Genomic DNA, 20,069 nt, shown 5'->3' on the forward strand with positions numbered 1-20,069 from the left:
TTGCCAAAACCGATTGCAGGCTGTTTTGCAGGCTGTCTGGATTTAGACAGGGGCTAGAGGGATCTTCAGCCAACCCCAGAGAGTAGCTCTGGCCAGGAGCCTTCAGGTGCCCCTTCAGCTTGACCTAAGCTCGAGATGGTGCTGACTGAAAACTCAGCAGGAAAAGATAGGTTGTTAGTCTCCAGAGTTGTGGGAGGTGACTCACCTTCCTGCACTGCAGTTTTGTTGATCATTGTTGGAGCACTACATTTTAGGGCTCTGGTGCCCTAGTGCTCTCCACAGTGATCTCTGACCAGGCTGGCTAGTTGTGTGGGTACAGGTAAAGGGAGAAAGATCTCAGGCAGGGAGGGGGACCATTTATTTGCCACCCCAACTGCTGGTCCTTCTCCTTACCCCGACTGCCTGCCACTTTGGTTACCTGGGCTGGGCTGAACCAGCAGGGGACTGACTAGCCAGTGAGGAGTGCAAGGGAGATTCTGGAAGTGATGATTTCCGGGGAGAGCAGATCTCATGTCCAAGTGGCAGAGTAACAGCTCTTATAACAGGCTCGTAGACGATAATTCCTGCACGCCTTTCATTGTTCTTAAATAGTTTTGTGAATGGGTCAGTGTCTGACAGAAGGTACTTCCTATTGGTTTGTCCTGAGAGCTTGGGAAGACCTCCTCATATACTTATTTGTAGGTGTGATCCTGCTTCTACCTCTGATCTGTCTTGAGCCTACATGACCTGTGGTCAAGGGGCTTGCAGCATTGCCCTACATGACTGGTCTGTCTCAAACCTCTGTAAAGGGGTCTTTGGGGGGAACTGATATCCTGGGAAATTGGGAAGGCACCGGCAGTCCCCTTTAAGTGTCCTGGGGTTTCAACCTATCTCCAGCAGGAATCAGGGTACCTTTCACTGCCTGCCCCTCTAGTGAATTACATTGATGGATTTCCATATATTGAACCATCTCTGCATCCTTGGGATGAAGTCTACTTCATCATGAAGGACTATCATTTTGATGGTTGCTTGGATTTGGTTTGTAAGAATTTTATTGAGTGTATTTGCTTTGATATTCATAAGGGAAATTGCTCTGAAGTTCTCTTTCTTTCTTGTTTTTTTGTGTGGTTTAGGTATAAGCATTGTTGGTATCAAGTGTTGCCTTTAGCGGTAACACCATACATTCCCTGAAGACGTTTTGGCTCAAGTCTCACCTCCACCTGGGCATCTTTACCTCACAGTACAAATAAAAGCAGACTCCCTCCACCCTCACTCTCTTTTCTGTTCTTTCTCTGGCCCCTTCCCCTTGTATTTAATAAGGGATTTATTAAATCCACCACATGGAACCGTGTTGGTATTGGTTTGGTGTGCTCTTTCTGGACGGGTGCAGCCAATATTGAATAGCAACAAGCATAATTATGGTTTCATAGAAGCAATTGGCTAGTGTTCCTTCTTTTTCTATTTTGTGGAATAGTTAGCACCATATTGGTATGACATCTTCTATGAAGGTCTGATAGAATTCTGCACTAAACACATCTGGTCCTGGGCTTTATTTGTTTGGGAGACTTTTAATAACTACTTCTATTTCTTTAGTAGTTATGGGACTGTTTAGATGCTTTGTGTGATCCTAACTTAACTTTGGTACCTGGTATCTGTCTTGAAAATTATCCATTCAATACATATTTTCCTGTATTGTTGAATATAAGCTTTTGTAGTATGATCTGATTATTTTCTGAATTTCCTCAGATTCTCTTGTTATGTCTTACTTTTCATTTCTGATTTGTTAATTTGTATACCTTGTGCCCTCTGGTTAGCCAGGCTAAGGGTTTATTATCTATCTTGTTCATTTTCTCAAAAAACCTGCTCCCACTTTTGTTGATTCTTTGTATACTCCTTTTTTGTTTCTACTTGGTTGATTTCAGCCCTGAGTTTAATAGAATTTCCTGCATTCTACTCTTCTTGGGTGCATTTGCTTCTTTTAGTTCTAGAGGTTTTAGGTGTTCTGTCAAGGTGCTAATGTATGTTCTCTCCAATTTCTTTTTGAGCTGTGAGTTTTCCTCTTAGCACTGCTTTCATTGTGTTCCATAGGTTTGGGTACGTTGTACCTTTAATTTCATTAAATCCTAAAAAGTCTTTAATTTATTTCTTCCATGACCAAGTTATCATTGAGTAGAGTGTTATTCAGCCTCCATGTATACGTGAGCTTTCTCTCACTATTGTTGTTATTGAAAACAAGCCTTAGTACATGGTAATCTGATAGGATGCATGCAATTATTTCAATATTATATCTGTTGAGGTCTGTTTTGTGATCAATTATATGGTCAGTGCTGGAGAAGGTACCATGAGGTTTTAAGAAGAAGGTATATTCTTTTGTTTTAGGATGAAATGTTCTAATAATATCTGTTAAGTCCATTTGGTTCATAACTGAGGTTAGTTTCTCTATGTCTCTGTTTAATTTCTGTTTCTATGAGCTGTCCATTGATGAGAGTGGAGTGTTGAAATCTCCCAGTGTTATTGTGTGACATGCAATATATGCTTTGAGCTTTAGTAAGGTTACTTTTATGAATATAAGTGCCCTTGCATTTGGAGCATAGATATTCAGGACTCAGAGTTTATCTTGTTGGACTTTTCCTTCGATGAATATGAAGTGTCCTTCCTTATCTTTTCTGAAAACTTTTAGTTGAAAGTTGATTTTATTCGATATGAGAATGGCTAGTCCAGATTTTTTCTTTGGACCATTTGCTTGGGAAATTATTTTCCAACAATTTACTCTGTGGTAATGTCTGTCATTGTCACTTATGTGGGTTTCCTGTTTGCAGCAAATACTGAGTCCTCTTTAAGTATCCACTCTGTTTGTCCATGTCTTTTTATTAGAGAAGTGAGTCCATTGATATTAAGAGATATTAAAGAATAGGATTGTTGTTTCCTGTTATTTTTTTGTTGTTAGAGATAGAATTATATTTGTGTATTTCTCTTCCTTTGGCTTTGTTGCAAGAAGACTACTTTTGTGCTTTTTCTAGGGTTAGATTTCCACCTTGTGTTTGAGTTTTCGATCTATTATTCTTTGTAGGACATAAATACCTATCTTAAAGGAATACAGCACAACACAGGTAAGGAATAGTAGCCTTTGAAAAGGAAACACAGAAATCTCCTGAAGAACTACAGGAAAGCACAAACTAACAGGTAAAGGAATTGAACAAAGTCATCCAGGAATTAAAAATGGAAACAGAGACAATAAAGAAAGCACAAATGGTGACAACCCTGGAGATGAAAAAAGAAGGAAGGAGATCAGGAGTCGGAAACACAAGTATTTTCAATCAGAAATCAAGAGATAGAGGAGAGAATCTCATCAGCAGAAGATAACAGAAAACACTGACACAACCATCAAAGATAATGTAAAACGCAAAAAGCTCTGAACCCAAAACATTGAGGAAATCCAAGACACAATGTAAAGATCAACCCTAAGGATAGTAGGTATAGAAGAGAGCTAAGATTTCCAAAATAAATGTCCAGTAAATATCTTCAACAAAATTATAGAAGGAAACTTCCTTAAGAAAATAAAGTCATGCCCATAAACATACAAGAAGTTTACAGAACTCCAAATAGATTGACCAGAAAGGAAATCTGTGCCATCACATAATAGTCAAAACACCAAATGCACAAAACAAAGAAAGAATATTAAAAGCAGTAAGGGAAAATATCAAGTAACACATAAAGGCAGACCTATCAGAATTACACCAGACTTCTCACCAGAGACTATTAAAGCCAGAAGATCCTTGGCAGATGTCATACAGACCCTAAGAGAACACAAATCCAGGTTACTCTATCCAGCAAAACTGTCAATTAACAAAGATGGAGAAACCAATATACTCCATGACAAAACCAAATATACAAAGAACCTATGACACACAGTGTATCTAACTGTGTGTCAGACAGATATCTATATACACATGTAAATAAATTACATATTTACTAAATTACTCAAAAACATTTTACAACGGCTGGAGAGATGGCTCAGTGGTTAAGAGCACCCGACTGCTCTTCCAAAGGTCATAGGTTCAATTCCCAGCAACCACGTGGTGCCTCACAAAAATCTGTAAAGTTATCCGATGCCATCTTCTGGTGTATCTGAGTACAGATACAGTGTACTTATATATAATAAATAAATAAATCTTTAAAAAAACATTTTACAATATTCAAGTAGACATATGTACACACATGGCTACATATATACACATATACAGGTGTGGCTGTTATATATCCATGGGTTAGGTGTCTTTTTTGCCCATCTGTCTTTATTAATGTATGTGGTCTGTGTGTGTGTGTGTGTGTGTGTGTGTGTGTGTGTGTGAGGCATGTGTGTGATGTGTATATATTTATGGGTAAATGCACACCCTTTTGTGTGGAAACACATGTGAAAGTCAGAGGAAAAGGTCATGTGTAGGTTCTCACCCCTTACCTTGTCCTGGGCAGGCTCTATTGCTACTACCACTGAGTAGTCAAGGCTATAGTGATCAGAAGCATACAAGACTTATCTTCTTTTCTCTTTCCACCTTACCATATGACCTGTGGTATCCACATCAACCATGCCCATGCTTATTTCATATGAATTAGTTTTTGATATGGTGGGTGTTTGCGGCAAGGTCTTTTCCTTAATGAATAAAGATTTCAGGGCACCAATCACTGGACATATACTTCCAGGTTAGACTTCCAGGTTGGAGGGAGAAAGAGAGGATGAGAAAAGGGGCTTGTGGATTGTTGGATTGTAGGAGAACTTGGGGTAGGTGATAGAATGAACTAGAGCCTCCCACTTAGATTTCCGATCAGTCAGGATCAGCCACTGAGGGATTTCATTTACTATGGCTTACTAGTAAGGATGTTAGTAGTTGTACCCAGTGATTGAATTACCTGTTGATTCTAAACTAAGTTTGTGTGGTGTTTGCCTTCACACAGCTTCTCAACTGATTTCCAGAGATAGGTACAGTCCCACTACCACCCCCACCCCCAGGCAGCCGATAAATTTGGATGCTCAAATCTGAGGTTTGTCATGGTAGTAACTTTCTAAAGAGACTTAGCAAATTGGGTGAAGAGGTTTCTAGTGCTACAGGCCAGAAAGTCTGTCAAGATGAGAACAGCCCACCAGGGCCAAATGACCCATTGGTGCCATGTGACCTGCTAGTATATGGGGTAATATGGGATGGTGCCCTCTTCGGTATTTCATGCTGCAGGAGTTCAAATTCAGTTTGAACCAAAATGAGTACTTTGGTATTAAAGCCTAAGTTTTAACCAATAACAATATTCCAGCACTGACATTATATTTCTTAGCATAAAGCATCCTATGGAATCTGTATGGTTCAGAATGAGTTCTCTGTATTTGATCTTTTCACAAGATTCCACCCAACTCCCAGCTCCTTTGGAGGTCACCAACAATACTATAGGCTGTTCTCCTAAGGCACCAAACCTGGGTATAAAATGTAAAATGTTATCAGGTTGATTGAATTCCCATGAACCATTTCCTTTCACTTTCCTCTTTGTTCAGCCACTGATGGCTTTTGGTTGTCTTTTTAAGTAGCCATACACATACCACCTTTTACATTGTCTTTTACAGAGAGGCTCTATGGCTCACGTCTGGACAAACCACACCAGGCCAACAGGGCTCCACGTGGAGAGGTTTATTGGAATGATAGAGACAAAGGCCAAGGGGTGAAGAGAGGTAGGAGAGAAAGAGAGGAGAAAAAGGGAAGAGAGGAGAGAGAAGAGGAAGAGGGCAGAAAGGATCTGCCTTTTATGTGAAATGTGGTGTAACTGTAACATGAAATGTATGCTGGAAATGGATGACCGTTGCCTTGACAACAGATGCTCAGGTGACCAGATGACATCATTGCTGGAGGCAAAAGCAGTTCCTGATACCAACATTTGGAAATTTAGGTCACCAACTGGGACTCTCCTTTGTACCTGTAGCATAACTGTCAAAAAAAAACTAGATGTAACCATGCAGGGATGGCACCTTGGATTTGTACCTTAGCAGCTGCTGAACTCCTTATTCAAGAATAAGAAAAACTAACATTTGGGTTGCCTATAATGGTCTTCTCCTCTTATAACACGTCACAGCTCCTACCTTTCAAAGGTTTACAGAATCTACCTCCCTCCAAGGTTCTGTCTCTTCAGGTAGCACTAATAGAAGACTCCACACTAACCTTTCAATCACACCTGCTTTTCCAATCTTCTTTCTCCACCAAATACTAACCACTCCTTATCTCACGCCTGCATTAAAACCTTAGAAGAATTATTACCTCACCCTTCACACATACAGGAGGGCAATTTGCCTAAGACCATCTATACCTGGTATAGAGATGGAAGCTCCTTTCTACATGAAGGAGCCATAAGAGCCAGCTGCCCCATAGTGTCAGACACTGAGGCACAGGCCCTTCCTACTCATACCACCAATCAACAGGCTGAAGTAGTAGTCTTTACTCATGCCTTTAACCTGGCACAGGGACAATCCCTCAACATCTACACAGATTCTAAACATGCTTTCCGTATCATCCTGACCCTGCCACTAACTGGAAGGAGCATGGGGTACTTATGACTAAAGGAGGGTCAGTAACTAATGCAAACCAAATTATGGCCATGCTAGAGCCTCCCATCTCCACACAGCTATAGGGTTTGTTTACTGCAGTTCCCACCTGACGAATGACTCTATTGTCTCCAAGGGAAAGACGGAGCTGAAGAGGCAGCCAGAGCTGAGGCCCTTAGGGGCCTACACATGTCTCACCCTCCCCAGGACATTCTTACACTGCAACCCACATCCCCACTCTCACTCCCTAACACTCATCAAACTCTGTCCTGTCTTCGACACACCTTTCATCCTAACAGCACGGCATTGTCTGATTTTGTTAAAAATCCACCTGAAGCCTACTCCTAAGGACTTAAGTTTCTTAAAATCCATCACTGCCTCTTCCAAAGTCTGTCAAGTGTCAGACTTCAACCTCTGGTATTGTAGCACCCCTTTTTCTACCCATTAGGCCAGAGGTTCCCTTCCTGGAGCTGACTGGCCACTTGTCTTTACCCACATGCCAAATATGCCAAGTACCTCCTAGTTTTGATTGACACATTCTCGGGGTGGGTGGTGGCATATCCCACAACTAACAAAAGGGTTCAGACAGTTTCTGAGCCCCTCTTCCAAGAGATCATCCCCAATTTAGTGTCTCAGCCTCCGTCCAGTGAGACAATGGTCCCTAATTTACTTCCCAAATTTCTCAAATTCTGTCCAAGGCCCTTGATGTCACCTGGCATTTTCATATTCCATACCACCCTCAATCTTCAGGTAAGGTAGAAAGAACTAACTGCTCCTTAAAATCCACTTTTGTCAAACTGTCACAGGAACTTTGATTGGGCAAAACTCCTACCTCTGGCTCATTTTAGGCTACAAGCTCTCCCCAAGTGACCTCTTTGTCTCACCTTTCAAACTCATGTACGGATGTCAGTACTAACTCCTGGTCTTTCAACTAAATGTGCTCCCCTCCTAGACCATTCACTTACCCCATTACTTTGTCACCCCCTTTCTCTCCTATGGAACTTTACTGACCACCACTGACTAAGGCCACACGCTGTCTCCTGTCCACTACCTATCAACATTGAGACCAAGTTCTTCTGTCCCCTCCAGATCAGCAGCTCTTAGCTGTCTCTCCTAAATGGTAGGGCCCTTCATGGACCCTGCTCTCTTAAGCTCCACAAGATGTTGAGACCACCCACCTTGTCCCCAATCCCAGAAGAATGAGACTCCACTCTAGCATCTGCGCTCCACTCCACTGGATTAGACCTGGGCTTCTCCTCTGATCGTTTCCATCCATGGTATCACTTACATCTAGAGATTCGTGGTTCAAGGAATCCCCACTGATAACAAACAGACTTTCCCAATAGGATCAGGAAACCGCTCCATACTGGAGCCAATCCGAATTGCTGTCATCCCTATATCTGTCATTCCTTCTACATACTACGTTCTCTTTGTCTGCTTCCTCTTTGACCAGACAAAAGATGATTGCAAAAAATGGCCAGACAAATATGGGGGCTGCCCATATTGGTCGTTCCAGATACATATGTTAGGATCAAGGACCAATCACTTCTGTCAGCAATGCCAGACCCTGTTCTTCTATATGCAAGACCCATGGAATGCCAGGTAGAAAACAGTTGTTGGTAAGCTCTAATGTAAAAACAAAGCAGGGCCTCCAGTGAGTACTATCGACATCCAGAGAAATTTTGTACAATTTCCCAAACTCTGGATATCGAAAAAATAGGAGAAATAATCAAACACTCCTCCAGGTCCTTACGTCCTTGACATCCTCCCTCACAAATGGTAATAACTTGTCATTTAGCCTTTTGATTCAGACCCTGACCTTGGTGTACCAACTCCTTATGGCACCCAACCTGGTCACCCCATCTCTGCCTCAGTGCCCTGCAGTCCAAAACACGTCAATTCTCTCTGGCACTGGTATATATCGTCACCTACCTGCCAGCTGGTCAAGAGGAGTTTGCACACTGGTGTTCCTTCCCTGAACTAGGAGTAATACATGGCAAAGAATCTTTACCAATTCCAGTTTTTGACATATACCTGTCCAGCATAAGAGGGCACTGCAGGTTGTGCTATTCCTGGTTGCTGCAGAAGTAGCTACAGGTGCTGGCACTTGAAGAGCAGGGCCGACGATTTCCGTAACCCTATACACGAAGTTCTTATCCCAGCTTGACAACGGATTCCAAGGAATGTATGAAACCATGCTCATAATCCAGAAAAAGATCGATTCTTTGGCACCAGTTGTGCTTAAGAACTGACAGGGACTAGATGTTCTGACAGCTAAAGAAGGTGGTCTTTGTCTGTTTCTCCAGGAAGAATGCTGTTTCTATGTCATTGAATCTGGGGCAGTAAGAAATAAATTCCATCAGCTGCAACCAGACATCTAGAAATGTAGGGAACAGCATGAGGCCTCCAATTCCTGGGTTTTTCAAAACCCTACATGGAAATAGGATACTGCCCTTCTTAATGCCTCTTCTCTCCATTTTCCTGGAGCTACTATTTCCTCCCTGCCTCATTAATCTTGTTTCCACATTCCTTCAAAGAAAAAGTCAAAATTTTCTAACTGAAAACTCAAACAGTTCCTTTTACACAATTATCAAGTGGACCCGGATGGTAAAAGTCAGCTACACCCCAAAACTGATAATGCTCCTAGACAGCAGGGAGCAGTTTAAGATGTCTAAAGCCCCTATTTCCCTTTTAGCATCGGCTTCCCCTATTTCCCTTTTTTCTTCTCTCTATGATAAGAAAAAGGGAGGTATGTTATCATCAGAAGTGGTTTACAGCTAGCCTCTGAATCCAGCAGTGACATCATCTTTAGGTAACAAAGACCTGCTTGCTTCTGTTGCCATGGCAACCACCACACTCTCAAGGCACATGCCTCACTCACGTTAAAAGTACACACACACACACACACACACACACAAATGAGTATTTACAAACTGATAAGTAAGATAGAGTACACTATTCTTTGTATTATTTTATACTATCATGTGTGTTTATAACTATGCTCACATAAAGAAAACTATTATAAGTAACTAAACATCATTTAAAAGATGGTAAGAAGAGGCAATAAGTATCTATATAAGCAATGGAAATGGAGAAAAGTACACAATTACAGTGAGAAATTATCTCTTTTTAAATTGTTTTTAATGAGTTTTTAAATAACCATACCACTAACTTTCAATTTAAGTCCCCAGGAATTAAATTTCTAAAGCATATTGTACTATAACTGACATGGATAAATCCTACCTCATAGTAACTAGTACTTTTTTAAATAGGCAAAGACATATCTGTATCCATGAAAATACATTGTTTCAGGTAGCATAATTTAAAATTTCAATCTCCTCCTTCCTCTCCAGCCTGTCAACAGCCTTATTTACAAATGTTTTCCTATTTCCCATCCTTTTCTTTTCACTTCCTCAGTCAGGTTCTTCCAATGAAATTTAGGTCTTATACACAGTATTCCTGCTTGGCATAAGCTTCTGTGAATATGTAAGAGATATACTCCTTTCCAAGGTCCTTCCTCTTATGTTCATTAATGGAGCTGGTGAAATTCAATAAAAACACACTAAGAAGTGAAATAAATGGTCTAGTGACTTGTTTTCATATAAATCAAGGATGTAATTACAAAATATTAATTTTAAATTATAGGCTAAATAACACTTTTGTGCTACAACAAATAAAAGCAGTTTTCCAAAACAAAACAAAACAAACAAACAGAAAGCAAAAACAGGGTATGTTGCAAAACAAAGCAGGTGAGCCCTAAACTATGACATTTAGGAAGCAGATTTTGTTCTGAAAATATTTCTGCCTATAGTAATGGAAACAAGATCATACATGGTTCAGAACCAAGAAGTATACCTTTTGAGTATGCACAGTATTGTAATCTGTATTGACAATAAGTCAATATTACTTCCTGAATCCTATTTGAGCCGATATATGTCGCGCCCACCTCGTCCGGCAAGGAAGACGCAACACGGTTGGATTCTTCTCAACAGCCTTTACTGCAGGAGACCTTCTTTGTTGATACAGGGAGGCGGCGGCAGCCAGCCCTAAGTGTTACAGCTCCAAGTGTTACAGCTTTAAGTGTTACAGCTTTAAGTGTTACAGCTTTAAGTGTTACCGCGCCGAGCGGCAAAGCCGCTCGGCTTATATACACAACAGTATGCTAATCTTCTTTCAGGGATTGGTGGGGCACGAGTCACCCCATTGCATCCCAGCTACTTGTCCTCCAGAGATTGGCGAGGCATGAACTCCCATTTAGCATAGTACCGCCCCAGCCAGACTGACGTCAGGTGCAAAACTCCACGCATGCTCAGTACTGTTGTTAGGAGGGCGCCAGATTCACCTCATTATCATACAGCTGTCGCACCGCTCCCTACATCTCCCCCTTTTTTGTTTAATAAAATGACTGGTCTAGATCTGGGTGTCACGTCAATCTTGTCATTGCTCCTGTCTTAGGTCGTTCCTGACGATGACTCGGCCTTACCCGTCATTGGGTCACCCTATCGCCACCAGGCCCCGTGTCTTAGGTTGGTCCGAGCTCGAGGAAAGTTGCCCGTCCCTGGATACAATGACCCCACATGACTGTGACAAAAATGATCTAGGGCGAACTCTTAATCTTTCAAAGAGGCCAGCCATACATTGGGAGAAGCACCATTGTCAATGGCAGTCATAGCCTGGTAAACAACCGCTTTGTGTCTGGCATGTTCTCTTTTTAAACGGCCAATAAGCCAGAGACATACTCCGCATCCCAGGAGGACAATAGCTCCCCAGGCAAACATGCCCGCCCACTCCTTAAAAAAGGAGAAAGCATTGGTAATCCATGAGGTAAAGTCTTCAATTGTGATGGGGTCCAGCCTAGTGCTGTTGAGGACAGCAATCTGCATCAGCAATTGTCTGGATATTTGCTCTGCTTTAATGGACCAGTTTCCTTTCAGATAATTTGAGATTTCTTTGCTCTGTTGAGAATGCTGAGAAAAGTTGGCTTGCAAAGGAGTAATGCATAAACCTCTTAGGGAGGAAACGCAAGACAGCTGTGTCATATGATACAGTGCTTCAATTTGTTCTTGAACTAAATCTATCCTTTGATTGGCTAATAGAAGGCCAGATGCCAAATGAGTATTAAATTCTTCTTGTATCTCTAGCGCCATTGCAGTTCTTTCTACAATCTGATTGACAGTCTCAGCCGTCTGTATTTGATTGGTCATAGCAATTGCAGCTGTGGTAGCTGCGGCAGCAGACAGCACGATGGCTGAAATTATGGCTGCCGTAATTCCAAAATCTCTTTTGGTTCTCAGCAAATTGAGAATAGGAAAACTATCTGGGTTTGCCAATACTGGGATTGGCACAAAGGAGGGAATCTTAACCATCACTGCGGTGTCATTGTTGCCATCCCAGCATTCAGCTAAATAGCAGACTACATCAGAGCTATTACAATTTAAAACACCATTGCTGACATTAGTGCTTATCAGAAAGAAAAAGGGTGATCTAACACATACTGAAGTACTAGTGGCAGTATTATGTTCCAAGAGGTTATTATATTGAATATTGGTCAACCTGGTATCATTTTTTCTGGTAGCCGAAACATTATACAGCGTGAAGTTCTCACCCATCAACCTAGCAAAAGGGGTCAGGGATGTATATGCCCCTTGCTCATTGGACAGCACCCATTGAAACCAAGGCCAGAGATTATGCTTGCCAGTCTTATTCTCCCCCAAGTCATACTGTACATGGCCAAGAGGAGGGGAAAATTCAAATCCCGGTAGGAATTGTTTTGTTCTATGGAATGGACTCTGACATGGGGTAAAATTAGGTGGAAACTCTTGATGCGGGGGGCAAGCGGGTAAGACTCTACGACGGGCAGAGCTATTCTGTGCATAGTTACCTTGCCCTGGGCGTGATGGAACACTACAATTATGCTTCACAATTAGTGTTGTAATGTTCAGATCAGCAGAACTATCGACTGGCATGTCCTCGCTCTGTGAAGAGACTCCCTGGGCAATTTGACTCAAAGCAGCCAGGATGATCCCGGTGTTCATTGTGCTGTCACTTATAGGATTCAACCAATTAGCTAACGTGGCTCTACATAACCAAATACAGGGCAGGGAAGAGTCTTTAATGGTAAAACATAAGGTATGCAACAGAGAAACGTTAGTGGCGGCATACCGTTGGGGCATTTCTCCAGTTGGCACTATACAAGGAACATCACGCAAACAGGAGGTAGAGAAAAAGGTTGGTAAAACAGTAGAATTGCTATGGACTGGCATGGGTACTGGCCAGGATCTGGCAATAGCCCACAGGGTGATCGAATTAACCTGTATTATCATTCCCAGTAGCAATAGTAGGGTTCGTAGTCTCATCTTCAGGAAGAGCAGAAGGCAATTTTCGAGTCAAGCGCTCAGGTACCCAAATTGGATTTTCTTGATTCTGCGGAAAAACACAAACAGCTCCCCTAGATCTCGAGATCACGGGATCTGGGCCACACCATTTATCAGTTAAGACATCCTTCCACTTTACTTCTGCATTAGTTATAGGTGTAGTAGCAGCATGGCGATCCGCAGCACAGCGGCCATGCGCATCCAAAACTAAGAAATTTAGAGTAAAAAGAGCTAAAGAAAGTTGTTCTTTTGGTGTTCGGCTGCTGGCAATTCCCTCTTTTTGTTTTTTTATCAGCTCTTTTAAGGTACGATGTACTCTTTCCACAATTCCTTGACCTTGGGGATTGTATGGCAATCCTGTAGTATGTTTGACCTGCATTGTCTGGCAAAATGCCTGAAAGGACTTTGCAGTGTAGGCAGGCCCGTTGTCCGTCTTGAGACTATCAGGCTTTCCCCAGGCTGCCCATGCCTCTAAGCAATGGCTAATGGCATTACGAGCCTTTTCACCAGTCATCAGAGTAGCATGTATAATACCAGAACATGTATCAACAGAAACATGAGCATATTTTAAATTTCCAAATTGAGATATGTGTGTGACATCCATCTGCCAAAGTTTTAGCGGGATCAGACCACGAGGGTTAATCCCTACATGAGGAGGGTGGTGAAATTGAACACAATTCTGGCAACTTAACACCACATCATGAGCTGCAGCTCTAGAGATTTTAAATTTTTGTTGAAGAGTAAAGGCAGGTACATGAAACTTTTGATGAAATTCTCTAGCGAGATCAACCGGAGCAGCATGAAAAATAAACTCTCTACGAGTACTAGCATCCACCAGGGCGTTATTACTGGTCATGGGACCAGGCAAATTAGTATGGGCTCGAATATGTTGTATGAAAAATTTATTTTTTCTGGCCCAAATCAAATTTTGTAATTCTAAAAGAATTTGACATACAGTACTAGTCGACCGAATTGGCCCTGCAATTTCAAGTGAGCGCACCGCATTAACCACATAAGCAGAGTCAGAAATTAAATTAAAAGAATCATGAAATCTTTTGAAAACTTCCAATACAATTTTACATTCTGTAATTTGGGGGGTACCTGGACTATATTGAATTAATACTGGTTCTTGAGAATCAACCATATAGGCACCTACACCTGTTTTGGAGCCATCTGTATAAATATCTAACGCTCCAGACAAAGGCTCTGAGGCAGTGATCTTAGGAAAGATCACTGGATGTTCAGTAAAAAATTGTAGCAAAGGATCCTTAGGATAATGATTGTCAAACTCTCCATCAAAACTACAGCGCAATATGGCCCAATCATCTATCAATGCACACAATGTTTCTACCTGAGTGGTTGTATATGGTATAATAATTTTCTTTGGTGAAATACCAAAATGCTGAATGCAAGATTTAACGCCTAATATAGCTAGCTGTGCAACAGCAGAAGGGTAATATTCAAGGGTTTTATTAGGAGAAATATGGGGATAAATCCAAAGAAGTGGACCTTGTTGCCATAATACTCCTGTAGGTTGACAAAAAGTTCTCAGTATACACAAAAGCAGATCTTCCTCTTCCTTGTACCTTTTTAGTATTGCCTTTTCTAGTCTTTCTTCTACTTTCCTCAAGGATAATCGTGCTTCCTTGGTTAAAACACGGGGTGAAGTAAGCTGAAAATCCCCTTTCAGGATCTCATAAAGTGGTTGTAAATCTACATTGGGCATTTTAATATAGGGTCGAATCCTAGTAATTTTTGAAAGTCATTTAATGTTTTTAAATGGTAATTCAATTTTTTGAGGAGAAATGCTATGAGAAGTGATTTTAGTTCCTAAATATTCTCCCATTTGGCCCATTTGAACCTTTTCAGGTGCTATGAACAATTGATTGTTTTCAAGCACCTTAACCACTTTTGTATAGGCCGCTTCTAGGGCGGCTAGTATAAACATTTAGCCAGCCCCCTGGGGAGCTTGCCCAGCCAACTTAGGCTTCTAGCTACAGATGTAGGCTCCAAAAGCCAATTGAAACTTTTTATTTATTTGTTCCTTTCTTGAAAGGAGTTAAAGCTACATCAATGGGTGAATCAACCAGCATTTAAAGTTTTAACCATTTTTTTTCTTTTAAACATGAAACACAAAACATTCAAGCAACGAGAAGCAAAACCCAGACATAAATTGACATACATCCACAGCTTGGTGCACCAAGGACAAACAATAGACACAGAGGAAAAGAACTAGATGGTGTTCCACCAAAGGGACCCAGACATCCTACCTAAAGAACCCAGAACCAGAAACAAGCACTTCTCCAATAGGAGCCAGCAAGGAGGCAAGACGTCTCCCACCTCCTTCTGTTCCCAGGAGAGCTTCAAAAAACTTAAGCTCACTTCCTTCTTTTGCCAAAGCATCTGTGGAGAGTTCGGGAGGACTGTTTTTCTCAACCCCATTCTCTCTTTTGTCTAGGGTGTAAACTGTCTCTAGTCAGGGTCCAAAGACTAAAAGCATCTATGAGAATCGACTTTGCTTCTCTAGATTTTAACATAACTCTAAAAGAACACATTACCATTATTACCTTGTCCCCTTTTGACCACTACCATTACCCCAAGTCTTTATCTTTGCACATGCTTTAAATTTCTGTGATACTTCTGAATTCTGCTTACTGGGGCCTTTAAAATCTGTATCCACCACCTGAGTTCCCATTCTAGGGGTCAATATGAGTCTGGTGGTGGAGTCTTGTGCTTCTTTTTGTTGCTCTGCGGGAGGCCCGGGACCTGATGGTTCTACCTTTAGTTTCACTTTCTCTAAACTGTCAGTGATGCTTTCTAGTCTGACATTTCTAAGGTCAAGGCTTTTAAAGAAGAATATATCTTATTTGTTTCCTGGTCCTGATTATCCTCTTTTTTTATCTCTGCCTTCTCTCTGTTCCTTTTATCTCCTTTTCTTTTCTTTTTTTCTTTCAAGACCTTTACTCCCTCTGACATACTTTCTTGTTGCTCTGCAAGGACCCTCTGACCTATCCTAACTGCTCTAACCGCTTCCCACACAAAGAAAAAAAAATAAACAAAATTACAAGCCTTACCCACAAAGGATCCATTGGAAACAACATTGCTGCAGACTGCAGACCTTTTAGCCTCTAAACCAAGGCTTCCATCGTCTCTGCTCACCTCCAGAGAACTTTATCGTCCCTTACCGGGAACTTTTCCGACGTCGCTCCTCCTGAAGCTGAAGAGTTCTGAGATCCACGAGGATGTCCTCGTCCCCGTCCCCGTACGGGCCACCACTTTGTCGCGCCCACCTCGTCCGGCAAGGAAGACGCAACACGGTTGGATTCTTCTCAACAGCCTTTACTGCAGGAGACCTTCTTTGTTGATACAGGGAGGCGGCGGCAGCCAGCCCTAAGTGTTACAGCTCCAAGTGTTACAGCTTTAAGTGTTACAGCTTTAAGTGTTACAGCTTTAAGTGTTACCGCGCCGAGCGGCAAAGCCGCTCGGCTTATATACACAACAGTATGCTAATCTTCTTTCAGGGATTGGTGGGGCACGAGTCACCCCATTGCATCCCAGCTACTTGTCCTCCAGAGATTGGCGAGGCATGAACTCCCATTTAGCATAGTACCGCCCCAGCCAGACTGACGTCAGGTGCAAAACTCCACGCATGCTCAGTACTGTTGTTAGGAGGGCGCCAGATTCACCTCATTATCATACAGCTGTCGCACCGCTCCCTACAGATATAAAGGTAGGGGAAGAAAAGTATGAAAATGGCAGCCACCACATTCTCAAAGCTGAAAAGGTAAGATAGTCCAAAAACAGTTAGAAAACATTTACTGGGAGTCTAATCCTATGCTGAAACCAAACAACCAAAAAAGAAAGTCATACACCAACATATCTGATAACCATATGTGCACAAGGCATTAATAAAATACGTGTAAACCAAATGCAGTAACACAAACAGATTTCCCATTAGGCTTAAGGCCACTTCATTCCAGAGATGGAGGAAAGTGTCAATACATGAGAATTAACATAATCTACCACATAAGTACAAGTACCACCCTATGGCAGACATAAAAGACCTTTGATAAAATACAGCCTCCATTTGTGATGAAAGTCTTGCAGAGAATAGGGATACGAGTGATTTATCTCAACTTGATAAAGGCAGTATACAGCAAAAGTCATCCAAAAGAGAGAAGAATTCAAAGTATTTGTGTTGGAATCAGGACCAAGACAAGGATGTTCACTCTACTCACTTCTCAACATACTTCTTACAGTGGTATGTCAAGCAATTAAACAAGTCAAGTTAATGAAGCAAATACAAATGAGAAGGGAAGAAATCAATATATGTTTATTTTCAGGTTTTAAGATTCTATACATAAAAACTAAATCATAAAAAAAAACTCCTAGAGCTGATAAATATTGATAAAAGTTGAAAAACACAAAGTTAAAGCACAGGAATCAGTATCCTTTTTATATACAAAAGACAAACACGAAAGCAAGGGGACAATACTATTCTCAATAAACTAAAACAAAACAAAACAACAACAAAATACTTGAAATTAATATGACAAAGGAATGTGTGCCATGAAAACTGTAAAACACTAAAGAAATTCACTGAACATATTCCTGCTTAAGAAACAGCTACCGGTGTTTCTTGCCCTCTTGCAAAGAGCAGAAGAATAAATAATACTCTGTTAGTACTCAGTGGCTTCTGGGATTTTCCTAACATTCACATCACCACAGAGAACTCCAAACAACTAAGAAACCTCTTAAGTTATTGAGACGCAAATCCCAAGCTTCATGCATTTATCATGTAAATAAAAAAACCATTTAAGTATCAAGTTTAAAATGGAGATAGGATCTAGTATGTACCCCCCCCCCCATTACCACAGTCGTTTGGGTGCGACTCAGTGTGTCAGCTCCAAGGACTATGTGTCCTGAGAGCTATGTGTCCTGAGGACTTGAGGCTGTTATGGAGTTCTGTTCTGTTCACTGCCAGCATGTTCCTCATTATCTAAGAATTATGGGTAAACTCTAAGGGGCCTCAAATCACTCACCGGCCAACATCTCTGGCACTAACAATTGATTTCTTATACACATTTTTGCCCTCAGCTTCCTGATGAGATTTATTAAGAATTGCTCTTGTGTAGATACTCATTCTGAGGATTGAAAGTAGATATGACTGATTTTTATATAAGTGGTTAGATCTGTGAGTCTTTTAAGAATACTTTTTAAGGATAAATGATGAAATAATTACTCCTGTCTTTGTCTAGAAGAAAACTAAAACAATTACATTGCAATTTAATGCTGCTTGAGAGATTTGGCTGGGATATATAAGTGATGGAACAAAGAATAAAGCACAAGGGTTAGGGCATCCATCAACTATGTGTATCTGTTTAGGCTTCTGTATGATGGGCTGGAACACTGTTCCTTCTACCATCAACTCTGTGTGTGTGTGTGTGTGTGTGTGTGTGTGTGTGTGTGTGTGTGTGTGTGTGAATTTTCTCTCTTCCCTGGTCTTTCTCACTGACCCCAAGGGGTTAAGGGTTCATAGGTTTTTCGCTGATCATAGAGAGTGCCAACCCCCCAGTAACTTAAGCTTTGCTCCCTCAGAAAACTGTCTGTTGAGTAACATCTCTAGTCGCTGGCTCCCTGGGGCAGCATCCCTATAGGTGTCTGGATCTACCCCCATCAATAGCTTTAAGCACTGACCCCCAACGGCTGCCTGCCTCATTATACCCACCACACAGATGCCAACATTGGTCATCAGAAATGGTAGAAAATAGTTTACTTTTAATTTAGAAGGAAATCGTGTTGCAGCTTAATTTTCTGTGTGTTTTTTTGAATATACATGACTGTGTCCGTGAAGGACGCACTGCCCAGAACTGCAGTTATGAACAGTTGTGAGGCGAGTTTTTCTTATTTGTAAAGACTGACAAATAAGGCCCCGCCAATGCCATTCAAATAAAAAAAGAAAAAGAAAAAGAAAAATGTAACTTTTAATTTTTTACCATTTTATACCTGAAGGAAGATAAACATGACAATGCCTATTATTATTATATTATTATTATTATTATTATTTTGGTTTTCACTGGAGGATCACTAGTGACTATTATGTTGTTTAAAATTCTTTACATGGTAGTATAGATGAAGGACTCAGACTAAAATATTTCCTTTGTAATATATATTTCATATGTGGAAACTGTAGAACTGACTTGCGAGGGTTAATCTTCTAAAAATATAAAAAAATCAACTATCCATTAAGAAATAGAACTCACTTAGCTTCTCCATACCTGCCTTCATAGCTACAAGAAGCAATTTCATCTCTTGAAAAAAACAGAATCAATTCAATTTCGTTGCGTAGAATCAGGATTCTTACTCACTGATGAATCTGATATTAGGTCTGCATTAAAATAAGATTTAATCATTATGTTAAAATATATTTTCCTTAAGGTTTATTAAGGAAATATGGTTTCTATTATTTTCAGGTGCAAATATTTAGGTTCCAAACACCTGCATGAATGGCCATTATTTCTATACTTAGTACAAAAACTAGTAAAATTGTTTTTTTTATTCTTCAGCAGTGTTCAGACAAAAACACGTCACAATAAACTCACGGTATCATGTTTCAATAAATGGTAAACCATTCTGTTACCTTGTCACACAGTCCCTGGGGTAGGCAAGGATGAAAGTGGTAAGGAGGATGAAGTCCACCTCCTTGCTTTGGAGAACTGTGCAGCTCACTATAACAGGAAAAACAGAAAAGAAGTTTCTTGGAATGGTTATTTTTTCTTTCCTAAAAGAAATTTCTATAGAACTTAAAACTAATATGTTAAAGAAATTTCAAGTTTCTGCCAGCCATTTGATTAAACAAAAACTTACTAATCATTTTTAGAAAGTTTGGTTTCCTGTTTCCCATATCCAGAAACTAAGTCAGTGTAACAAGATGATCTCATCTATACACTACATCCACACATACATGGGTGCGTGCCCGCACGCACACATACATACATACGTACACACACACACACACACACACACACACACACACACAAACACATACACAAATATACCCACATTATATAAATATTTTTATATAATATAATGACACTTTATCTTAAACATTAAAGTTTTTCTTTTACGTACAGGTAAAA

The sequence above is a fragment of the Rattus norvegicus genome, chromosome 12 (assembly GCF_036323735.1).
Source record: "Rattus norvegicus strain BN/NHsdMcwi chromosome 12, GRCr8, whole genome shotgun sequence".
NCBI classification, from domain to species: Eukaryota; Metazoa; Chordata; class Mammalia; order Rodentia; family Muridae; genus Rattus; species Rattus norvegicus.